Source organism: Andrena cerasifolii, chromosome 4, assembly GCF_050908995.1.
Source record: "Andrena cerasifolii isolate SP2316 chromosome 4, iyAndCera1_principal, whole genome shotgun sequence".
Taxonomy (NCBI): domain Eukaryota; kingdom Metazoa; phylum Arthropoda; class Insecta; order Hymenoptera; family Andrenidae; genus Andrena; species Andrena cerasifolii.
In genome coordinates this window covers 1,971,053-1,992,657 of record NC_135121.1, presented here as the reverse complement: position 1 = coordinate 1,992,657, position 21,605 = coordinate 1,971,053, and the positions used below count along the sequence as shown (strand labels likewise).

Genomic DNA, 21,605 nt, shown 5'->3' with positions numbered 1-21,605 from the left:
CAGGCAGATACGATCCATGTTTGTACATACGTGTAACGTCCCACGGAGACTCGAACCTGCTAATACCGACCGTCGGTAAAATAGAATCACTCTACGTTACCGTTCAAAAGCGTACTACATTGGGTGCGTTCAGCCGACACAACCGGTGAGTGATTTCCCTAGATTTTACTTTGAATGTAACCGCTGACTTACCACTTACTCAACATGTTTAGTAACCGGTCGCCATTTTTTGTACCGGAAATAAACTACGGTACATTTGGGATCAAGGATCAGTTCTGGTTTTTCAAGATGTCAGGACCCATTCAAAATAATAAAAGTACAATGTAGTATCCAATAATATAGGTTATATATTTTATTTTCTGCATTTTAAAACTATCACTCGATTCAAAAATGTCTTCTTACTTCAAAACTTATGCGTGACATTCGAAAATGTTCTTTAAACAAATTATTGGTATATAGGGGAACTATAACCTCTGCATAATTTGCATTTCTAGATCTAACGCCACGTTCTGCGATTAATAAATTCATAGGTTCTCACAATTCATCTACTATTATTTTGATTACATTGAAATCCAAACCAATAATTAGACAAATTAATAATTCTGGATCCATGTTTTTGATATTCCCGCCAGATATACACAAATGTCGTTCAGCAGATACTTGCAGATACTGATCACTGATCACTGGTGAGTTAGCAACCGGTGTCTCACCGGTTTTGTCGGCTGAACCACAGACGAGGTATAGAATAGACCTATCACCTTATGGGACTTCGTGTCGCCACCCAAACTGTGTTACCGACCCATAATTTGACGACTGAATTTAGCCACCTCTGTTCATGAACAGCGGCCAACTCAAGAACTACTCTGAAATGTGTTGAAATACTTAAATATGTGTGCGTGCTTGTATACGTGTGACTTGTTTAGAGTGAGAGTTTAACATAGAGGGCGAGCTTTCGCTAAGCTATGCTTTGGCTCGGTTTGTCAACGACTCACGCCGGATTTCTATCTGAAAACCTATTTCGGGGATCAGGAGCCTATGTGGCGCTGAAATATGGCACTTTTTGAGAGCTTATACAAGCTATAAATTGCAAGATGAAATTGATTGTTAGTATTTTTCGTGAAGTGGAACATTTAATTAATATTTTCACATGTCGTACACGGAAAAATATTAAAAATTGACGCTGCTACTGACATTCCCGCAAATTTCTACACTTCGCGCGTGTCTAAATAGACGGTGCTCATCCTACGACACGTAAAAGTCATTGAAAATTATGAATTTAAACGTTTTTGTAAAATTTATATTCGTAGTCTTTTGGACCCGAGGCCCCTAAATCCCTACGTGTCGTTACAAATTGATTGGCTCTATGATAGAAATTGGCATAGTCATTACTGAATGGCCTATTGCTGACTTTGTCCTTATGCCACTAGTCTAGCGTTTATGACCTCCGAGCCGCGTCGTTCGAAAGCTTTTACCTAAGAACCCATCAGGGTCGTAAAAAAAGGTACGCGTTACCGTTCAACCGATTTCAAGAGAAAGGCCAGAATATCGTGGCCATCCAATTTTAACTTTCTGAATATGAATACAGATCCTACACTGAAGGAATCCGATCGCGTCCGAGTTTTGCCGAGGCGATCTGAAATCAAATTACCCGCTCATGGCGGCTACGCTTGCAGCCCGAAACGAGTCTCGGGATCCCGAAAACTTCGGGTTCTTGAGCAATACGAAAGTAACGGGATCCCGCCCGACCTCCCCCGAAAGTTTCCGGCCCGTCCCGAGCCCGAAACGTCGGGTACCCGCACACCCCTCGCTGTCAGCGATCGCTGGACAGCGGTGAGCCCCGAGCTTCGAAAATTTTGGGATGGTCTCTTTCAAATGAACGTGGCAAAGAGCTATTGGGAATTTCCCGGCCCAGGTCAGCGAGCCGCGCGCTCCGCTTTTATGATCGGTTTACCACTCACACCCCAGATCACTGTAATGAGATTTGCAAACAATGTCGACTGGTCTCATAACGATCCGTTAATATGTACTCAAGTTATCGCAATTTATGTTTAAAGAAATAATGATTTTAGTCGAAGAAATTTTGTTTGTTTATAATTTTTGTCTCGAATACTAATAATTCGATAAATATACTGTAAATAGAAAAAATGTGTGCCGTGACGAGCTTTACAACACTATATTTTTTTAAATCCAGTTTAACAAAATTTAATTTTCCAATCTTTCTTAGCGTTTGGACAATAATTTTTCCCAATTTCGAGCGCTAGTCCCCTTATTGTATCCGAGCCCTCAATTGTTCTAATAGCTATGGAGGAGAATGAATTCCTTTTTAAAAAAATATGCATGGAATATTTTTGGCTACTCTACAGACTTGCAAAATTGCAGCAAAATCGGTGTGTACGGGTTCGATATGTTCCTTTTAAATAATATAGTACAGTAGAAGGATATTATTATTATTATTTTTATTATTATATGTCTGTATTATATCGTATAGACCATCATTAATGTATGCGGAAACACATGATACATGGGTGGGGTTCAGCAACAGGTGCTCTTAAAAAACATTAAAGTCCTGTTTTTACAAATTACGTTATTGCAAGGGAATGAAATTTGTTTTGCGTTAAATAAACCGGAATAGGACAGCAAGGTTAAAAGACGAATGTGATATCGTTTTATTTTCTTCCTTCGTTCTCTTCCGTTGAACGGAATATGTTCATAAGACGATTTTTAAATTGTTACTCTAACAGAAACATTTGTAAATCGCGGGCTTTGACTCTCAAAACATAACCTAGTTTTACTCGTGCTTAATTCTAGTTCCTACCACGCGTAGCATTACAATCTGTTTTGAGACTTCACCGGTAACGTTGCATGCGACACTAAAATGGTAAGGGGGTCCTAGGACCCCCCAAACCGGCGACACAAAAATACATTGCTTGATAGGTCTATTCTATACCTCGTCTGTGGCTGAACGCAGCCATTCCGCGCAGATCCATTCAGGGGTGAACACTCCGTATATCAATCTGTTGGCAAAATTTAATGGGCGGCACAGTCTACCAGAGGCGCTGGGATCAATAAAGTTGAAAATATTTGATAACAGATGGCGTAGATGAGATTATTTTGTGGCTATCATCGGTAGCGTGGTAGCAAAGAGGAGATATAATAAGAGGCGTCACTCGACAAGGACAGAACTAATCTGGGGAAATCACTAAGACAACCAATTTAAATGCCCATTCGGCAATGATCGGTAAACTTCGGCAATAATCAGCAAACTGCGGTAAGGTTCAAATATTTCGTTTGCAGTGCCCCGTGATTAATTCTAACACGTTTGTTTTCTCCCTTTTCTGAAAAAAATGAGAACTATCGAATATTTTAGAAATGCTTCCGGCACGTTCGCTCTGCAAGCGGGGCGCGGTCCGGGCCGGCCCGGGCTATCATAAACTGCAATAAACGGGGAATTTCCCAGGTTAGCGTCGCGAATGGGCAAGTTGTCTTTCGGTTACGGCACCCTCATTCCTTTTGGAAACTTGTAGACGTGCGGTTCGGACATTTACTTACTGTGTATTGTTTCGCGTGTGTGTATTTAAATTAAGTTTTTCCTATATTTCCTTTTTTACTTTCACTTTTCCTTTCCTTTAGTGCAGTAGCCTTTTCCTTTCTGTGTAAGGTGCTATTAGCTCATATTTTCTTTTTTCTTTTCTTTAGTACATATGTTTCATTATTCTTTTACATTAGTGCATGAATTTTTCCTTTCTATTTAAATATTATATTCTTCTATTGTGCTTTTTCCCTCTAATACTTATTAGTAATACTGCTTTCTTTTAAGTACTATTTTTTTAAAAGAAGTCTTTTATTGGAATTTCTTCTATCATTTTCACTTTCCCTTCTCTTCTTTCCTTTGTCTTCATTTTTTTACAGCACTTATTACACCGTTGTAATGAGTTCCAAGAAGTGGGATGGTATTGTATGCTCTTACAAAAATTGCAATAATGCATTTAATCGCCAAGAAGAAGGAACTTGTTTCTTTAGATTTCCTAATGATGAGAATTTGTAAGTATTATAACAGAATTTCCACATGACTTATAAAACATTTAATATAGCATTAAACATTAAGTGTCCTCTGGTGATTGATTTATAGGAATTATGATATATTTGCAATGATTTTAGATGTAGGTTCTGGCTTCAAGCATGCGGCAGAGAGGACCTTTCAGCATCAGAGTATTTACATTATTATAAAACACGCCGAGTTTGTATCAAACATTTTGTGGACTGAATGTTCATGGGTCCTTCAAAGACCAAATTGTTATCGACAGCTGTGCCAAAGCAAATTGACTCAGGTATGTTTTTTGCTCACATACTGATATAGTACTTAATGTAATATCGGATCAAAAATTAAACACATCTATTAAATATTTTTTAATATATATGTATACATACTTATACATTGTATATGTACATGTACCGGGTGTTGCGCTAAGGTGGAAGAAAATTTAAAGGGTGGAAGAGTGACGAAATTGCGATTTGAGCCATCAATTTTAATTATAAGCGTTTAAAGATTTGGTAAATTCTGCCTGGAACCCAACGAACTTCCTAGCACCATTACATACGAAAGAAGTCAGGCCACAGGTAGACCAATCGTGGTCAAAGTCACTATCGTGCAAGCTCAAACATCTCATACTTAGAAGCATCAAATCATATTGTTTTCACTATAAATTGATTTTGTGTTTTAATTTTAGATATAAATATCCATACAGCAATTGAGCATGGGGAAGGTTCAAATTTTGAGCCTTTGACCGAAAGAATCTGTATTGTAGAAGATATAACAGGTAACAACTGATTGGTATAAGGAAATGAAGATTTATTATATTTCCATTAGCTTATGTATATATTTAATTCATTTACATAAATTAAAATACAGTTTTTTCATATACCTGTGTTTCAGAAACCCCAGGACCATCGTTTCGAAATGAAATTGCTGTTACCACACCAATATCATCGGATATTGGTACACAAATACTCGGTTTGGCTTCCCTTGGAGACGTCGGGGTGTCCTATGAGGATTTCCCCACGTAAAAAAAAAAGTTATAAGTATAGATATACGTAACGTGTGTGGGGTGGTCTGTACAGAACTGCGTTTTATGCAAATACTTATTGTAAAATCGAGTTCATTTCTTGGCAATTACATTGAAATAAAGATTAAAATTATATACTTCTTTAATATATTTGTACATAATATGTATTATTATAATTTATTTTTAATAAATATTCTTTAATTCATTCATAATGTATACTTTTCTTGTATATTTGTAATACATTTTTATATATTTGTCGTGCAGTGTTTAAAAATTTAGCATTTTTTTACAAGTATATGTCGACTTTAACTTTAAACTTTTCAAATCTAGAAAGTATTAATATATATATATATATATATATATATTCACGAAAAACAGTGCTGATAATATACAGAAAGTTTGTAACGTAAATAGGTTTTCAAAATTGTCATAAATACAAGCGAAGGAAAAACCGTATTACATTTAGTCGATTCGAATATCCCGCTCGAATAGACAACCAATTTAAATGCCAAGGTCAAGTAAGGACTTCAAAGGTTCCGCCCGGAGTGACGCCTCTTATTATATCTTCTTTTTGGTGGTAGTCCACCGTCACGCCTCTACGGACAAACAGGGAAAGCATTTTTCTCACTAACACTCTAGAGATACAACGGCCACAGCGGTAGCCACTCTCGGATCTCGGCAAGACTGAGAATTAACCCTGATAGCCAGATCTGGGCAGCAGAATCTGACATCAGAACCGTAATCGTCTGTGTCCGCATTTGGCTGCGTTCTGAGGTGCAGAGCCTGAGGTGCAGTGCCTGATGTCAGATGGACAGCAGATCGACAGCAGATTTCGCCGTCTGCTAGGCACAGCAACAGCGCCATCTGAGATCCAGAATTACCAAGCAATTGCCTACAGATGGCGCTGTTGCTGTGCCTAGCAGACGGCGAAATCTGCTGTCGATCTGCTGTCCATCTGACATCAGGCACTGCACCTCAGGCTCTGCACATCAGAACGCAGCCAAATGCGGACACAGACTGCTGCAGTTCTGACGTCAGATTCTGCTGCCAGATCTGGCTATCAGGGACTGTTGTGATTCCAAAGTTTATACATTGTTAGAAATAAATATACATATCCACACGCCACTACAGTATTGTGCAGAAATTATTTATAGCCGTAATTGCGATAATTTTGTAGAGATTTATACAAGGGACGAGATATATATTTTCTCCCTAGCGGCCCCACTGCCGCATTCACTATATTACTTGGCTGGTTAATAACTGTATAACACTTGATGGTATAAATGTCTTCAATGAACGAACACCATCTCCACAGATATGGATGATGATGAGATAAAACACCAGACACAGTCTGAATCCAGAACAACTGCAAGAGCTTAACAAAGCTGACGAATCACAGCATATGGAAACGTGCTAAGAAGTATACGAGAACACAGCACTTGGAAACGTACTAAGAGAGGTTTTCTCGATCTCGCGTGATCTCACGTTTAGCGCGGCATGGCAACGCTCGCCGGTGCGCGGACTATCCCCACTCCTGAACCGCGTACAGAGAGGGGGATCTGTCGATCCCTACAATTTTGTGGCAGGAATAGAACATAATCAGCGTCGCCCAGTGGCAGTGTCACTATAGTACAGGGTCAACGTTATAAGCTGCAACCCGCGCCCGCGCGAACTTGTAAAATGGCAACACCGCCTCACGGACGCATTCCACTACAACCATGCGCCGATACTTCCGCCATCTATGAGCTAATGATGAAAGTGCAGGGTGTTTTAGGTGCCAGTAGAGGGTGCTTTTGACTTTCGTCAGATAATATTAAATTAGACGTAGCAGACGGGTAAGAAAACGGTAGCCATTTTAAGAGTGCGACCGCGCCGATCCCGTTATCTACGTATGCAATGGTCCAGCAGCGGTATTAGACCACGCTGACGCGTTTATAGCCGGTTTACTACTCGCACCCCAGATTACTGTAACGAGGTTAGAAAACAATGTGTCGACTGGTCTCGTACCCGTCTCAATTTCAATAATTTCAGCTACGATAGGGTTGACTTGATTTTTCGCCACCTGCGTATCAAAGCCCACAAAAGTGGCGTGTCGTTTCAAAAGATGATATTAACGTATGTCACCCCATAGTGGCGCACACCGAGCTCAAGAATATGGTTCCAAGTTGGAATACGTTATTGCTACTACCTCAATTTCGAAAAGAATGTGGTTTAGTCCGTTGTTTGCTCTCACTGTGTCAATTAACGATATTACGCATAAAATTAGTTTGCAGGATTGAAAGCCCATTTCTTTAAAAGTAGTCCGATTTCATTTTTTTTTTGCCAATTTAATCGGAAGAATACAAGGAATCCATTGCTGTCACTTGAATGACAGAATGATGAATTTTAAAAAAAAGCATTATATAAAGTATTTAAATAAACAGTTTGCAAAGGCTTGTCGCAACAAGTATGGTTAAATAATTGAAAAAAGAAAAATTAAGTAAACGTAAAATTTGGTAAAATTTCCATCATTAGAAGGGGATAATTTGTCCCCATTTTATGGCGCAAATTGCATTCCGTTATCTTTTGTAGTACAAAAGTTATGCGAAAAATGCTCCAAATTCATCAACCCGGGCCACTAACGCGTCAGCGTGGTCTAATACCGCTGCTGGACCATTGCATACGTAGATAACGGGATCGGCGCGGTCGCACTCTTAAAATGGCTACCGTTTTCTTACCCGTCTGCTACGTCAAATTTAATATTCTCTGACGAAAGTCAAAAGCACCCTCTACTGGCACCTAAAAGACCCTGCAATTTCATCATTAGCTCATAGATGGCGGAAGTATCGGCGCATGGTTGTAGTGGAATGCGTCCGTGAGGCGGTGTTGCCATTTTACAAGTTCGCGCGGGCGCGGGTTGCAGCTTATAGCGTTGACCCTGTAGTCAGAATGTAATGGTACATAACCGGACATAACAAAGCGTGGCAAAAGCGTAATAAAGCATAAGAAAGCTAGGAAGGTGCAGGAAAGCGTCATATTGAGAGGTAAAAATAAACTATTAACAAAATAAGTAATTGAACCCTACAATTATTGGCGCCGCGTTAATTACTGGTCATAGATTCAAGATGGGTCGTGGTACCTACCATTTATGTGCTGTGCCTGGACGTTCAGATGTACATTCAACCCGACATCGATTTCCAAACCCAGAAAAGGAAAGAAAACGTTTTGACGTGTGACTTCAACTTGTTCAGAATCCGAATTTACTTAAGCTGGATCCTAAACGGGTATTTACCAATTATCGCGTGTGTCATCAACACTTTACTGCGAATGATAAATCCTCGAACATGTTCTTAGTAATAACAACAGTACCTACATAGAATTTACCACCTGCCACAGGTACTGATTCTGCACAGTATGTCTAGATACAGAACTATTTTTGGGAAGGATATAGAAAAAAACAGTGGCTTCATTTTTTATTGTTTTGTGCATAGGATCAACAGCAAAAACATCAATGTCAATAGCTCCAATTTCTACAGCGTCCACATCATCAGCGTTAGCGTCAACATCAACATTTCAAGTTACTGAAGAGGAGTTGTTGAATCCCAAAAGAAATGAGGAATTGCCTTTGCTAGTGCAAGTTGGTCAATGTAAGTAAAAATCATGTACAAAGGTATACATATTTCAGCTTCCATCGCCAAATATTTACCCTGACAACCATCTACCTGCAGTCTGCCGGCAGATTGAGAGCAGGGTCTGCCAGGGGAGGGTAGGATCTGCCGGCAGCTGCGGCGCACCCTACGTTTGCATTCAGCTACGGTTCTGCCGGCAAACCCGGCTTGTCAGAGTCTGCCGGCAGATCGGCGGCAGGTCCTGCTGCCCGCCTGACACATCCAACAGCGTCATCTGAAGGCCACAATTGCCAAACAATTCCCTACGCACCAACACAAATGTACCATTATTGCTGTAGGTGTATCCCTATCCCCACATAACCAGCAAGTAGATTCTGCAGTTTACTAAATAATGAATTCTACTTATTTCAAAAACTATTTATTCTTTACTTAATAATATACAGGATTGGTGATTACAATTGATATAAAATAATATAAGTAGCGCATATAAATCCACAGAGTAACTTTCAATATTTACATTAACGAATCCATATACAATACGTCCCGTAACCAGTGGTACCTAGTAGGGGCGAAATCAGAAAATTTTATTCCATATTTTCGACTTCTTTTTTTTGTGTAGAATCATCATATTTTTCTGTTGTGTTAACGCTGATAACAAATAAAATATTAGTATAAAATTAAACGTAACGTATGAACAAACAGGATACATGCGATACTTACTCCAGCTCCATCTCCACACAGTACACGCCCTAGGCGATCATGCATGCTCCTGCGAACGTTAACATTTATAAGAAAATATGTGTTAAATTATTATCTACTAAACAAGACGCTAAACATTCGCACTTCGCGCATAACCTTACTTTTCTATCTTACAGATAATGTGAATCTCGATTTCCGCGACGTAGATAATTAGAAATTATTCAATTCCATAATTACGTTTGCCTTCTGGATACGTCCATGATTTGTCTGGATATTGATGGATGAAATTACTTGTATTATTCTTCAAGCGTACATCTTCAAGCACAACGGGTGCCACTTTGAACAAGGGGTATGTAGATGTACCACGAGTACCAATGTGACGGTACAATGAGCTACGCTCGGATTGGCTGCGCCATAGTGTCGAATCTCGTGATTTGTCAAGACTCTACGTCCAATTTGCGTTAGTTTTCGAGGTGTGAGGTGGCAGTCACTGGCAGTGGCAGTCAAATTTTGAACAAAGCATGTTTTTCTTCGAGACTTTCGTTTACGGCCTCAATAGTTATTGCGGGTATCATAAACCTCGAGTTTGCGAAGGGCTCACGATGCGAGGCCGGGCGGCCTGCGACCGGCCACGTCACGCGCCTCGGGGGCCTGGGGGAAATCCCGCTGCATTGCCAAGAGTATTTCTCCCGCCAAATCTCACCTCCGTTACGGTAGAAGTGCGCCGCAGACGCGCGAAATAGGTGGCGCGATTTTGGGCCTGAAAAGTACCGATTGGTTGACACCAGCATCGGATCAACCAATTAGGAAGTATTTCTAGTCGCGCGTGTCTTGCCGGAAAATATGCATCCGGTAGACATCAATCTTCGCCCACACCTTGACTAGGGCTAACATCTTGTCCACAATTTGACTCTGAAATAAAGACTAAAAACTGAACTACTGTGTGATTTCTATAAGGGAACTTAGCTAAGTCATATTCCTTTAAGATCATAGTGAAAATGTATGTGCGGCATTATTGTAAAATAATTAGTACACGAAATGCAGACGATAATCATTTTATTATAAAGGTCGCGTTCCACTTACGCCCAAATCGACCGCGCCCACGACGACCGGAAATTTCCCGTTCCACTTGCTTATGAGCTGTTATGAGCGTCGCGGGCGAAAAGTATAGTGGAACGGGGTCGGCAAAGCCCGTACTTTTCATTCCACATAGCGACTGATTTTTAATCATCTACGATCAATTTCGATATTGCGTGACCAGTAAAATATGGTTTACTTTTATTTATGTTCATAAATATTAGAAGTTTTAAATAATAAAGACCTGAGTAAGCCGAAAACATAGTCCGGACCAATTGGATCACTTCAGATCACTTCAGATCGTGGGCATCGCTTGGGCGATGCGGTCGCGTCAGTGACGTCATCCGTGACGTCTGCAGCGCGATCAGACGACCGCGGTCGTTATGTGGAACGAAAACCACGAGGCGATGAGGGAGATTTGGGCGTAAGTAGAACGCGCCCATAATAAACACTTAAAATCAAAATGAAAATTGCATTTCAGCCATTTATTTCTAATTTGTAATGAAATTAACCAACGAGGGAACATGTGGAACCCGCACATGCCGATTTTAATGAGGATTTTGTATGAAATAGTTCTCAGAAAAATATTTTGAGAATAACTTCTTACAAAAATCACATTAAAATTGGCGTGTGCGGGTTCCATATGTTCCCTTGTAACAAGTACCATAATTCCAGGATTCCATTTTGGCGCTTTTCGTGATTTAGTGGGCAGCACACAATCCACCAGAGAGTGCTGATTTTGCCAACAGAAATATATGGAAAGTACACCCGTGGTTACAATCCCTGGTTTCCTCCAACGAATTCGCTTTCTGAGACAAAATAAATACCTTAACCTGTAACTAATTCTCAGATAGCACGCAACCAAAGAGGAGATACAATAAGAGGCGTCACTCCGGGCGGAACCTTTGAAGTCCTTACTTAACCTTGGCATTTAAATTGGTTGTCTATTGGAGCGGGATATTCAAATCGACTAAATGTACCTTACCGCAATTTGCTCATTATTGCCGAAGTTTGCCGTGGTTTACCGATCATTGCCGAATGGGCATTTAAATTGGTTGTCTAGTGATTTCCCTAGTTTATGTCTGCCCTTGTCCAGTGACGCCTCTTATTATATCTCCTCTTTGACGCAACTTCGAAAACGTTACATAGTTGTGAGCATATGTAGTTTCCAAGTATCACAGACGTCATAGGGCAGTATTCTCAGTCACTTTTTATTCTTAAGCAAATGCTTAAGCATTCGGCATCCTATACTAGCTACTAGGTTAGTAGAGGATGCCGCATGCTTAACCACTTGCTTAAGAATAAGTGGCGACTGAGAATACCGCTCTTAAAGACGTCTGTAATTGCGGTATTCTCAGTCGCTACTTATTCTTAAGCAAATGGTTAAGCATGTGGCATCCTCTACTAACCTAGTAGCTAGTAAAGGATGCCGAATGCTTAAGCATTTGCTTAAGAATAAGTAGCGACTGAGAATACCGTCCTAAGACGTTGTAAAGGCGTCTTAAACCCAGATAGCATACCACGTCTTAGAGACTTCTAGTTTATGAGCGGTATTTTCAGTCGTTGCTTAAGCATGCGTTTAAGCATATCTTAACAAAGCTCGCCTTACTCGAGTAAGACGAGCTTAAGACTTCGTGTATTTTCAGTTCGAACTTAAGATTTGCTTAGTAAAGAAGATGGTGCTTAAGGCTGCCGTCTCACCGAGCCTTGAATGTGTGCGTACGCTCACACAAGCTAGGAAAAGCGTGTATGTATACGCGATGTTTCAACCAAATTTCGTCCTGGAATCGGCAAGAAGGAAGTTTTTGAAAGTATAGTTGCCTCCAGTAGAATTTATGAATCGTGTACTGAGACAGAATGAGGATTCAAGGATTCTCCGTCACCGGCGCTGATGGTATATTCGCGCCATGTATCATCAGAACCGGTGTAAGTCAAAGCTAGCCGATAAATGTAGGAAAGACATAGTTACCGATACTTATGGGGAGTCGCATCGCACTGTTGCCGCATTTCTCCTATTACTATTTTGTCGTCAGGGAGGCTTGAATGAATCAGGGCGAAGCGGCTGGAAAACAGAGATGGGCAAAGATAATATCTGGATAAACTCCTGGGATTTTCTTCAAATTGAAATATGTTAGAGTCCATGTGAAAATAAGGAGGATTTAAATAATCATTTTGCCAAATTCGAAACGTAATTTTCAAAAAATCGATGAAAGTTGTGTACTTTGAGGGTCTGTATTTATAAAACAATTTGGAATGTGGCAAAATGTGACAACTTGAACCCTTCTTATTTTCACATCCACTGTAAAATGTTTCAATTTGAACAATGGAATGAACCTCTCTATCTTTTATTATTGCTATTCTCCTTTACGTTCAGCGGGGCTCTGGCGCAGGGATTGGTGGACTCCACCTACCACTGATGGAGGGGGAAACACCTACAGGAGAGGTGGTGATGTGTGCATGAACTGCGCCTGCGTCAGTCACGCACACATACCGCTCCTGTAGACGTATCTCCCTCCATCAGCGGTAGCTGGAGTCCGCCGATCCCTGCTCTGACGCTATACGCAGCTCTCGTGCCGTATTCCTTCAAGACTTCTCGATAGAAGAAGCTGTGGCTACAGCGCGGCAGAGACAGAAATAACAGAAAATGTGGCAACTATGCGTAAAAAATTAGTGTACATAGAGTACCTGCAGATGTCATCTCTGTACAAGTTCTTTTTATCGACCGCAGTAGTTTCATTAGGGTCCGTCTGTTTAGAAGGGATGAAGTGATTGATAAAATCAGCAACCATTTTGAGTGGCATACGCGACGCCCCCTCCGACGGCCCACGCGAAAGATCCAGTGCATTTGTGCCAAAGGAGCCAGAATCGTTACCCGAATCAGATACGCTACTTCCTAAGGGAGTGGAATTTTGGAACAGCACTACATCTAAGGATGCAGCAGTAGAGGCGGAGGCACCTAAATTAGGTACCGCTTCTACATCCTCCGCTACGAAACAATTACCACTACTCAGACGCTTCTTGCACTTTATAACGAACTTACGTGTAAACGGCGGCATTTTAACTAATAAATCTAACAATTCTAACAGATGATAAACTTAAATATAAGATATAGATATGAACTTACAGATACGACGGTGTAACTTAAGGAATTAAAGTAAAGACTCGTTCAATTCGTTGCTGGTTTGCTCATCTTCCTTCCTTTGATGACCTAATAGTCGCGCTACCCGTTCGACGAAATTTGGCACGCAGATGTGGGAGGAAAAGTTAAGCTATTTATTATCCTCGCCTGGCCAAACTGTAGTTTTGAAAAGTACTGAATGCAATCCCAGGCTCTTGTACGCCTTCCGAGTTCAGGTATCAGATACTAATATTGTACGAGCACGTTCGAAAAACTGGCAAGGAAAGCCCTCAAGAATCACAACGCGCTCTAAGTGTTTATAAGTCCTGGCAATAAACTCTTCCCCGTCCTCCGTTTTAATCTCGCTTAAAACCTTCCAGATGCACTGCTCGCTTCAAGCCCCTCATGCGTGCAATAAATCTTTCCACTACAAAGGATTTTGAATTGCGCTCTACATCTAGCCTCGATATCCCTACGTCTTATTGCTAACTTCACGCAATTACATATATTTACACTGGTGGAAACCGCAACAATGTATTGTGATCACTGATCTCTATATACTACTAGATAGCGTATCCCATGTTAAAACCGTGTGCCGACTTGAAGATCCGGGCGCCATTTTAATCCGAGGAAGATTCTCACTTTACAGCGGTAAATTTGAACGATAATAAAGGGAAACATACGTACCGAATGAGTGTATGTATGAAAGTTGGAAATTATTATTTTAAATAAAAGATGTAATAAAAAATAAACGTACATAAAACAAATGGAAATGTATAGATGGCCCAAAATAAGAAAATAGGTAATGAACTGATTAAGTTAAAGATAAAAACACATTAAATATAAATATGAAAACAATTTTAATAAATTCAATAAAAGTACACGTATAATAAAATATAAAATTATAGACAGATATAAAAATTGACGTAAATTTAAAATATATACCGTGTAAAACTGTGCAATTCATATTTAATATATACAATATAAATATGATAGTATACATTATGCAATAAAATACAAATAAATATTACTTATTTTTAAAAGAAGTGGTGTAAGATTAGATTAATAATTATACATCATAATTTAATTAATGTAGGTACAATTTGAAAACTAATATATGGAATTGTTATATTTACTAATATTATGTCATTGAACAGACAAACCAATTTCTTTAAGCTGTAAGAAGTGTTGAAAATACATAAATATGCAACACACTATCATTAAAAGAAAACAATTGAAATTTCTGATAGTATCTAAAATTTACTCCCTATATACATGCTTTAATGAACTTCACAAAACAGTAAAATAACGCTCTTTTTAAACGATATTATTTTCCCCAACCAAGTAAGCCCCTGGGTTAACATACAGGCATTACGACTTGTTTTACAAAAACAATCTTTTCCAAAATGTTCACTACAAAGCACACTTCTCTTATTTGGAACAAAGTCCTTTAGAGCCATTACTGCAATCCACTTCTGAAGCAGTTCTGCATTATTTAACTAAAATCTGCAAAATAAGGAAGTTATGTTTCAAATTAACAAACAATATTAATGGCGTTATGTAAAATAATTTATGTAAAAACTTCTTAAATTAGAGTGTGTTCAAGAAATAGTACTTATTGCGCCATCTCCCGAGCCCGAGTTAACTCAGGCGTGGTGACGCAAAATTCTATCCCCCCCCCCCCTTGTTCATGTGGAGCATCGATCTTATCTCCCTTCCATCGATCGCCGATCGATGAAAGGGGGAGAGCACGCGGATTCGAGGAAATCGAGCAAGATTTCCTCGATCTACTTGTCGACGAGCCACCCGAGAGGTAACACTTGTTAAAACGCTTTCGTCTGCTTTTGCTTGACTTGCTTGAAACGCGCTTTGCTTACTTCGAGAATCGTGCCGATTCCACGTGCTTCGCGCTGCTTAAGAATTAAACTCGCTAACCGTGCCGGGAAACCAGTACCGCTGCTATTAAATTAGAATTAATAATTGTTTTAATAATTGTGCTCCATAAACTCTTTATTGTAACATAACTGTAAATAGACTTATATTTAAGATTAAATTTAGTGCTTAAATCAAAGACAGCCTCCACGCGAGTATCCCGATCCTGCGATGCGTGTGATCCGAAACTTTGCTAACAGAGTGTTATCATTCTTTATTGTACTTTAAATAATTAGACAATTCATTAGGTTAATAAGCATAAAATATTTTATTTTAGTTCCTTTAACTTAAAAATAAGCTGCGTAATTTGAATAATTCATATATTGCTTGCGAAATGATCTGTTTTTAACCTATCCTTTTGTAGTATGACAGAAGACACAATCAGATTTGTATTGCCCAAAAATGGTAGGAATGCTTCCAGGGAGAAGACAGCCTTTGGCAGTGCCTTCTTGGAAAGTTTTTTTTTCAGAATGATTTGAACATAACAAGGCGTTCTTTGAAGGCACGAAATTCGAGCCCAGACCGATCCTGTGCAGCCATTCTGCAGCCTTCAGCGGAAATCTATATGAAATAAACAAAAATATTTTTTATTTTCTTAGGAATATTTATTATGAGTAAGAAGTTCCACTTAACTTACAAGTAGCATATAAATGTTATTTCTACCTACCCGAGATATGTCAAATCTTCCCCCAATTCTTCTGCCCCACAAAACATACACATCCTAACCATTTTTATTTCACTTAATAATTTTTACAAGTAATTAATTCTTGTATGCTTTGGCTTGCACCCTTCAGAATCACTATTCGCGTCTGCTTCGCGTCGCTGTGTGACGTCACACTTGAGAATCTTCCTCGGATTAAAATGGATTCTATTCGGCACAAGCAGCCTATCCTCGTCCATGATGTAAGGATATAAGGTGTGCTCGCTGAGCGGCTCATTTTCGTCTTTTACTGCGCATTCCCAATTTCCGCCATATTAAAATATGTATGTATATGAATGCATATGCAAGTGGTACGGACGCATATCGAAATGTTGACAAATTCATTCTATCCTATTGGTTGACAATTCAATATGAAGGATTTTGGGAAGAGCACGTTATTGGCTAATTTGAAAAGGGTGCGCAAGAGCACACCTTATATCCTTACGTCATGTCCTCGTCCATTATTCAGGAGTATAAACAGATCGGGGATAGTGATCCTCTAGGTAGTGATCAGAAAATGTGTCCGCGTTTTCTATTGGTCGACGCCATTGCCCTCCTAAAACGGAAATAGAGAAAGAGCAAATAAGTTCTACCAATTGGATTCCACAAAATTGAGCGAAAAGTGGGATCAGCAGCAAACTTCAATTAATATTGAGGCGTGTGATCTTTGAACTAAGGAGGGCAGTATTCTTTTAAAATGTGCCCGCAAATTTGTGACTTCCGCTATTGTTGCGTGGCCTTGGGGGACTAGTAGCCTTCTGGTGGGGAATTCAGGCGCGGGACAATGTCCGGGGAACGCTAAGGCGTTCTGCTCCCTGGACGCGGATTTTTAGAGATAAAAATAATAATGTAAGGAAACGATTTGAACACAAACAACTAATAAATTTAATGAACTCAACGAATTTAAACAATACAAATAAGAATTTCGCTAGATTTATAATTGCACGTCCGTTCACTTTCGCTCTCGGAGTTCAAGTGCCCTTTCAAACGCAAACGCTTTTATATCTTTTGTTCTTTACAAGATGTCCTTAAAATCTAAGAGCCAATAAAATATTTACTAACTAAATTCTCATTGGTGAATCTATTTCCTTCACAGTTATTGATTTTTAGAATCAAGCGTTTAACAGCATTGCTCTGGAATTACATCTAGGAGAAGGGATCAAAGTGCAGTTCATTTATTTAAACACCCGTTTCCAAGCGGGTATTGATTAATTTATAATCTTGAAGTTTTCTCATTAAATGAATCTCTAACTATTTTCAAACCCCTCGGGCTTGTGCGAACTTCGCTTTGTTTCCCTTTCCTATTACACTCGTATGATCCGTTTCGAACTTCGCGCTTCTAAAGTTTGTGTTAAACGCCGCTAGAGCGAGAATCGCAACTCGCAACACTATACTTAGGACAAAATGGTGAACACATTTTCCGATCACTACCTAGAGGATCACTAGGTATGTATAGTGATCCTCTAAGGAGTGATCGGTATAACCCACGAAGTAAGAGTAAGGAGACTTATCTTTATATCCCAGACAGAAAAAAAGTAGTCACGAAAAATGTTCCGTTCAGCAGGACGGTCGCCAACATAGACATATATAGACAGAACGTAAGCTGAGGGGGGTGTAAGATTCGCGGTAAGGGGAGCGATACAGGCAAATCGGGGAACGCAGTGGTTATGTATACCGAATGCTTCCGAAGCTAACCCGACGTCGGGCCGACGTGCCTGTATCTGACTTCTGCCTTTTCCCCTCGCCTATAGTCCCAGCTTCTGCTCCGTCTATATATGTCTATGGTCGCCAAATGGAATAACTTGGACTTTGTCGTCGCCATTTTGAATATTCGTCTCATAATACATGTTACTTGCAGTACGTTCTGTTCAGTTCTAATACAAATTGTACAAGAAGTGTTTAATGTTTTGGTTGTAGTTTTTATAATAAATTTTAAAGTGAGTATAGTTTGGTTACAATATTATTTCTAATCACATGATATTATAAGCTCAGATAGCACAAAACCGTTTTAAATACGTTTTAAAAACGTCCTGGTCGGACGTTCAGGATGTTTTGAAAACATCCAGAAAAGGTCCAGAAAAGGTCCTAAAAACATCCATTTTCACAAACCAGAACGTTTTCAGGACGTTTTTTGGACGTTTTTAAAACGTTTTCAGGACGGTTTGTAGAACGTTTTTAAAACGTTTTCAGGACGGTTTGTAGGACGTTCTTAAAATGTTTTCATTACGTTTTCTGGACGTTTTTAAAATGTTTTTAGGACGTTCAACGGTGCAGATTCGATTTAATAAAAATTTAAGCAAGTAAATGGTTTTCAAAATGAGATCAAACTCGATAACAATTTATTTAATTTATTTAATTCAGAAATAATGATAAATATATGCACTTACAATAGATACAAGAACATGTTATATGCTATTTTACAGGCTGTGAAATTTATAGAAAAAAATGATAATTCCCAGTTTGCCATTCTCACTGACTCTATGTCTGCTATTGACGCAATCACAGACTCCAGCAAAGGTGACCACATTACCCAAGAACTGCAAGAGACCCTCTATATTCTTAAAAATCGGGGGAAAGAAATTATTTTAATTTGGATACCATCTCATGTGGGTATTGAAGGAAACGAAAAGGCTGAGTCCCTAGCCAAGTCAGCATGCTCACTACCAGTGCCTGACGTCCCTATCTCTGTGCATTACAATGATCTCAAAACCCCGATTCGTATCGCAGTCCAGGCCCTATGGGATGAAGAATGGAAAACAGACAAAACCACCAAACTGCACCTGATTAGGAAGGATATCCCTGAAAGAAACGGAATCTGCTTAGAAAACCGGAAAGACCAAGTGACACTCACTCGATTGAGAATCGGTCACACTCACTTGACCCACCCCCACCTCATTACCCAGAATGAACCGACAGAATGTGATGTCTGCAAAGTACGTGTCACCATCCAGCACATACTGGTCGAATGTGTCAAGTACTCAGCAAATCGAAACCAACATAAAATTGGCACCGACCTCAAACAGATGCTCACCGATCCGGATACCTTCAACAATGTGCTCAACTTCCTTGAAGACATTGGAATCCGACAACTGATTTAGCGTCTGTGCTTACCAGTACCTGAGATGTCTGAGCCCCAGGAACATTTTTCTTTTTTTTCCTTTCTATTCTACTCCCTTTTCTTTTCACTAATTCGCACGATGACTAATTGATCTTACGCACCCAATGTAGTCGTTAATGACCATAGAAGTAGATGCGACTCTAAACACTCAATTAATAAAAAAAAAAATAAACCCTGATAACCATCTGTCTCCAATCTGACATCAGATTAGGAGCAGGGTCTGGCACGAGAGCGCAGAATCTGACGTCAGAACTACAGCAGTCTGTGTCCGCATTTGGCTGCGTTCTGATGTGCAGAGCCTGAGGTGCAGCGCCTGATGTCAGATGGGCAGCAGATCGACAGCAGATCGACAGCAGATTTCGCCGTCTGCTAGGCACAGCAACAGCGCCATCTGTAGGCAATTGCTTGGTAATTCTGGACCTCAGATGGCGCTGTTGCTGTGCCTAGCAGACGGCGAAATCTGCTGTCGATTTGCTGTCCATCTGACATCAGGCACTGCACCTCAGGCTCTGCACATCAGAACGCAGCCAAATGCGGACACAGACTGCTGCAGTTCTGACGTCAGATTCTGCTGCCAGATCTGGCTATCAGGGAAAGAACATGTTAGTACGAGGTCGAATATACAGACAATACATTGAATTTTACAGTAATCAATATTGGGAACAGTAAAATGAGGGTGAAAGTTACACATTAAAACCGTTGCTACGTTTAATTTATGGAAATCTTCTTTCCCTTTTCTGCCGAGGCCAACTAAATAGCAATACAACGTCTATTGGGCATAAACGACGTTAACCTAAAATTTAAAAATTATTCAAACCCTAACCTAGAACTACATACCTTTGACCGCAAATACTGAAACACATATACAAAAACTGTACAAAAACGTTATGAAAGCTGTATAAAAACTGTATGAAAACAATATAAAAACGGTATAAAACCGGTTTGCAAACATTCGGTCAGAAACATTTAAACAAATGCTTCTGTGTTTTTGGTTTTCCATTGTTTCTTTCAACAAATGTTCATAAACATTTATATGTAGCAGTGTGTATATTTATGTATATATGTATGTAGATTTAATTAGGCTTTACCTGTACGATCTATCCATATTTGGTGGATCCCTGGTTTCCTTCAACTAATGTATCCTAATCTATCGACATTTCTCAAATGGCACACAGCCTCTTTTGAACGCCTGTTTCGGATGTAACCAAAGCGTACTCTGGATGTTTTGAAAACTTTTGCAAAATACGTTTTGAAAACTTTTGCAAAATACGTTTTTAAAACGTATGCAAAATACGTTTTTAAAATGTCTTCTGGACGTTTCCTGGACGTTTTCTGGACGTTTCTAAAACGTACAGGAAACGTTTTAAAAACGTACAAAAAGCGTCCAGGAAACGTTTTAAAACCGTCCATTTTCACAAATCAAGCCATGGATGTTCAGACATAAAATGTACGTAAAATGTACGTTTTCAAAACGTCCTGTGCTATCTGGGGTTAACAGAAATAATAGAAAGACAATATGAGGACGTTGTTAGGGATCTGGACTCTAGTACGCCCACAAATGCCTCTCTGACTCAATTTTCAGACATGAATGTAGCCAGTGACCCACAATGGGACACGGATACAGAATATTTCGTACCCCCTTGGAGATGCTAAAACTTTTCAGATCAATTAATAATAAAAAGTCATCGGGTAGAGATGGAATCCCGAATAGTTTTAAAACACCTTCACGTTTGAATTATATATGACTATAATATATTATTTAACAACTGCCTCAACAATTGCTACTTTCCAGTGGAGTGGAAAACGGCAAAAGTCGTTCCAATAAGAAAAAAGGGGAAGAACCCCTCTGAGATAACCAGTTATAGACCTATTAGTCTTCTTCCAAATATTTCAAAGATATTCGAAATTATATTAAAAAGAGCATTAGAAAGATTTTTCAGTGAAAAAGAGATAATACCTGACAATCAATTTGGGTTCAGATATAGGCTAAGTACAGTACACGCACTGAACAAACTATCATCTGACATACACTTTGCGCTGGCCAGAAAGGAAAGCGTGGCAGCGTGCCTCATAGATCTGGAGAAGGCATTTAACACAGTTTGGATTAAAGGATTAATATATAAACTAAATAAGAAAGGATGCCCTCAGCACCTTCTAAAAATAACAACAAATATGTTCAGGGGCAAAAAATTCTATACAGCGGGTAATAACCCCAAAACCGATCGCATTTTTGAATTGGCAGACGGGATGCAACAAGGGACTGTAACCGCACCAACTCTATTTAATTTTT

The 21,605-nt window shown here is 39.5% G+C and overlaps 2 long non-coding RNA genes across 3 annotated transcripts in view; both read left to right on the top strand.

Moving 5' to 3' along the window:
* The window catches only part of LOC143368081 (uncharacterized), a 252,336-nt gene that overhangs the window by 5,022 nt on the left and 225,709 nt on the right, over positions 1-21,605 (top strand). The window lies entirely within an intron of this gene.
* On the top strand, positions 3,143-5,023 carry LOC143367684 (uncharacterized). Its single transcript, XR_013085077.1, has 5 exons — positions 3,143-3,268; positions 3,368-4,041; positions 4,159-4,328; positions 4,728-4,817; positions 4,934-5,023. It is a non-coding gene; the product is annotated as an uncharacterized LOC143367684 (long non-coding RNA).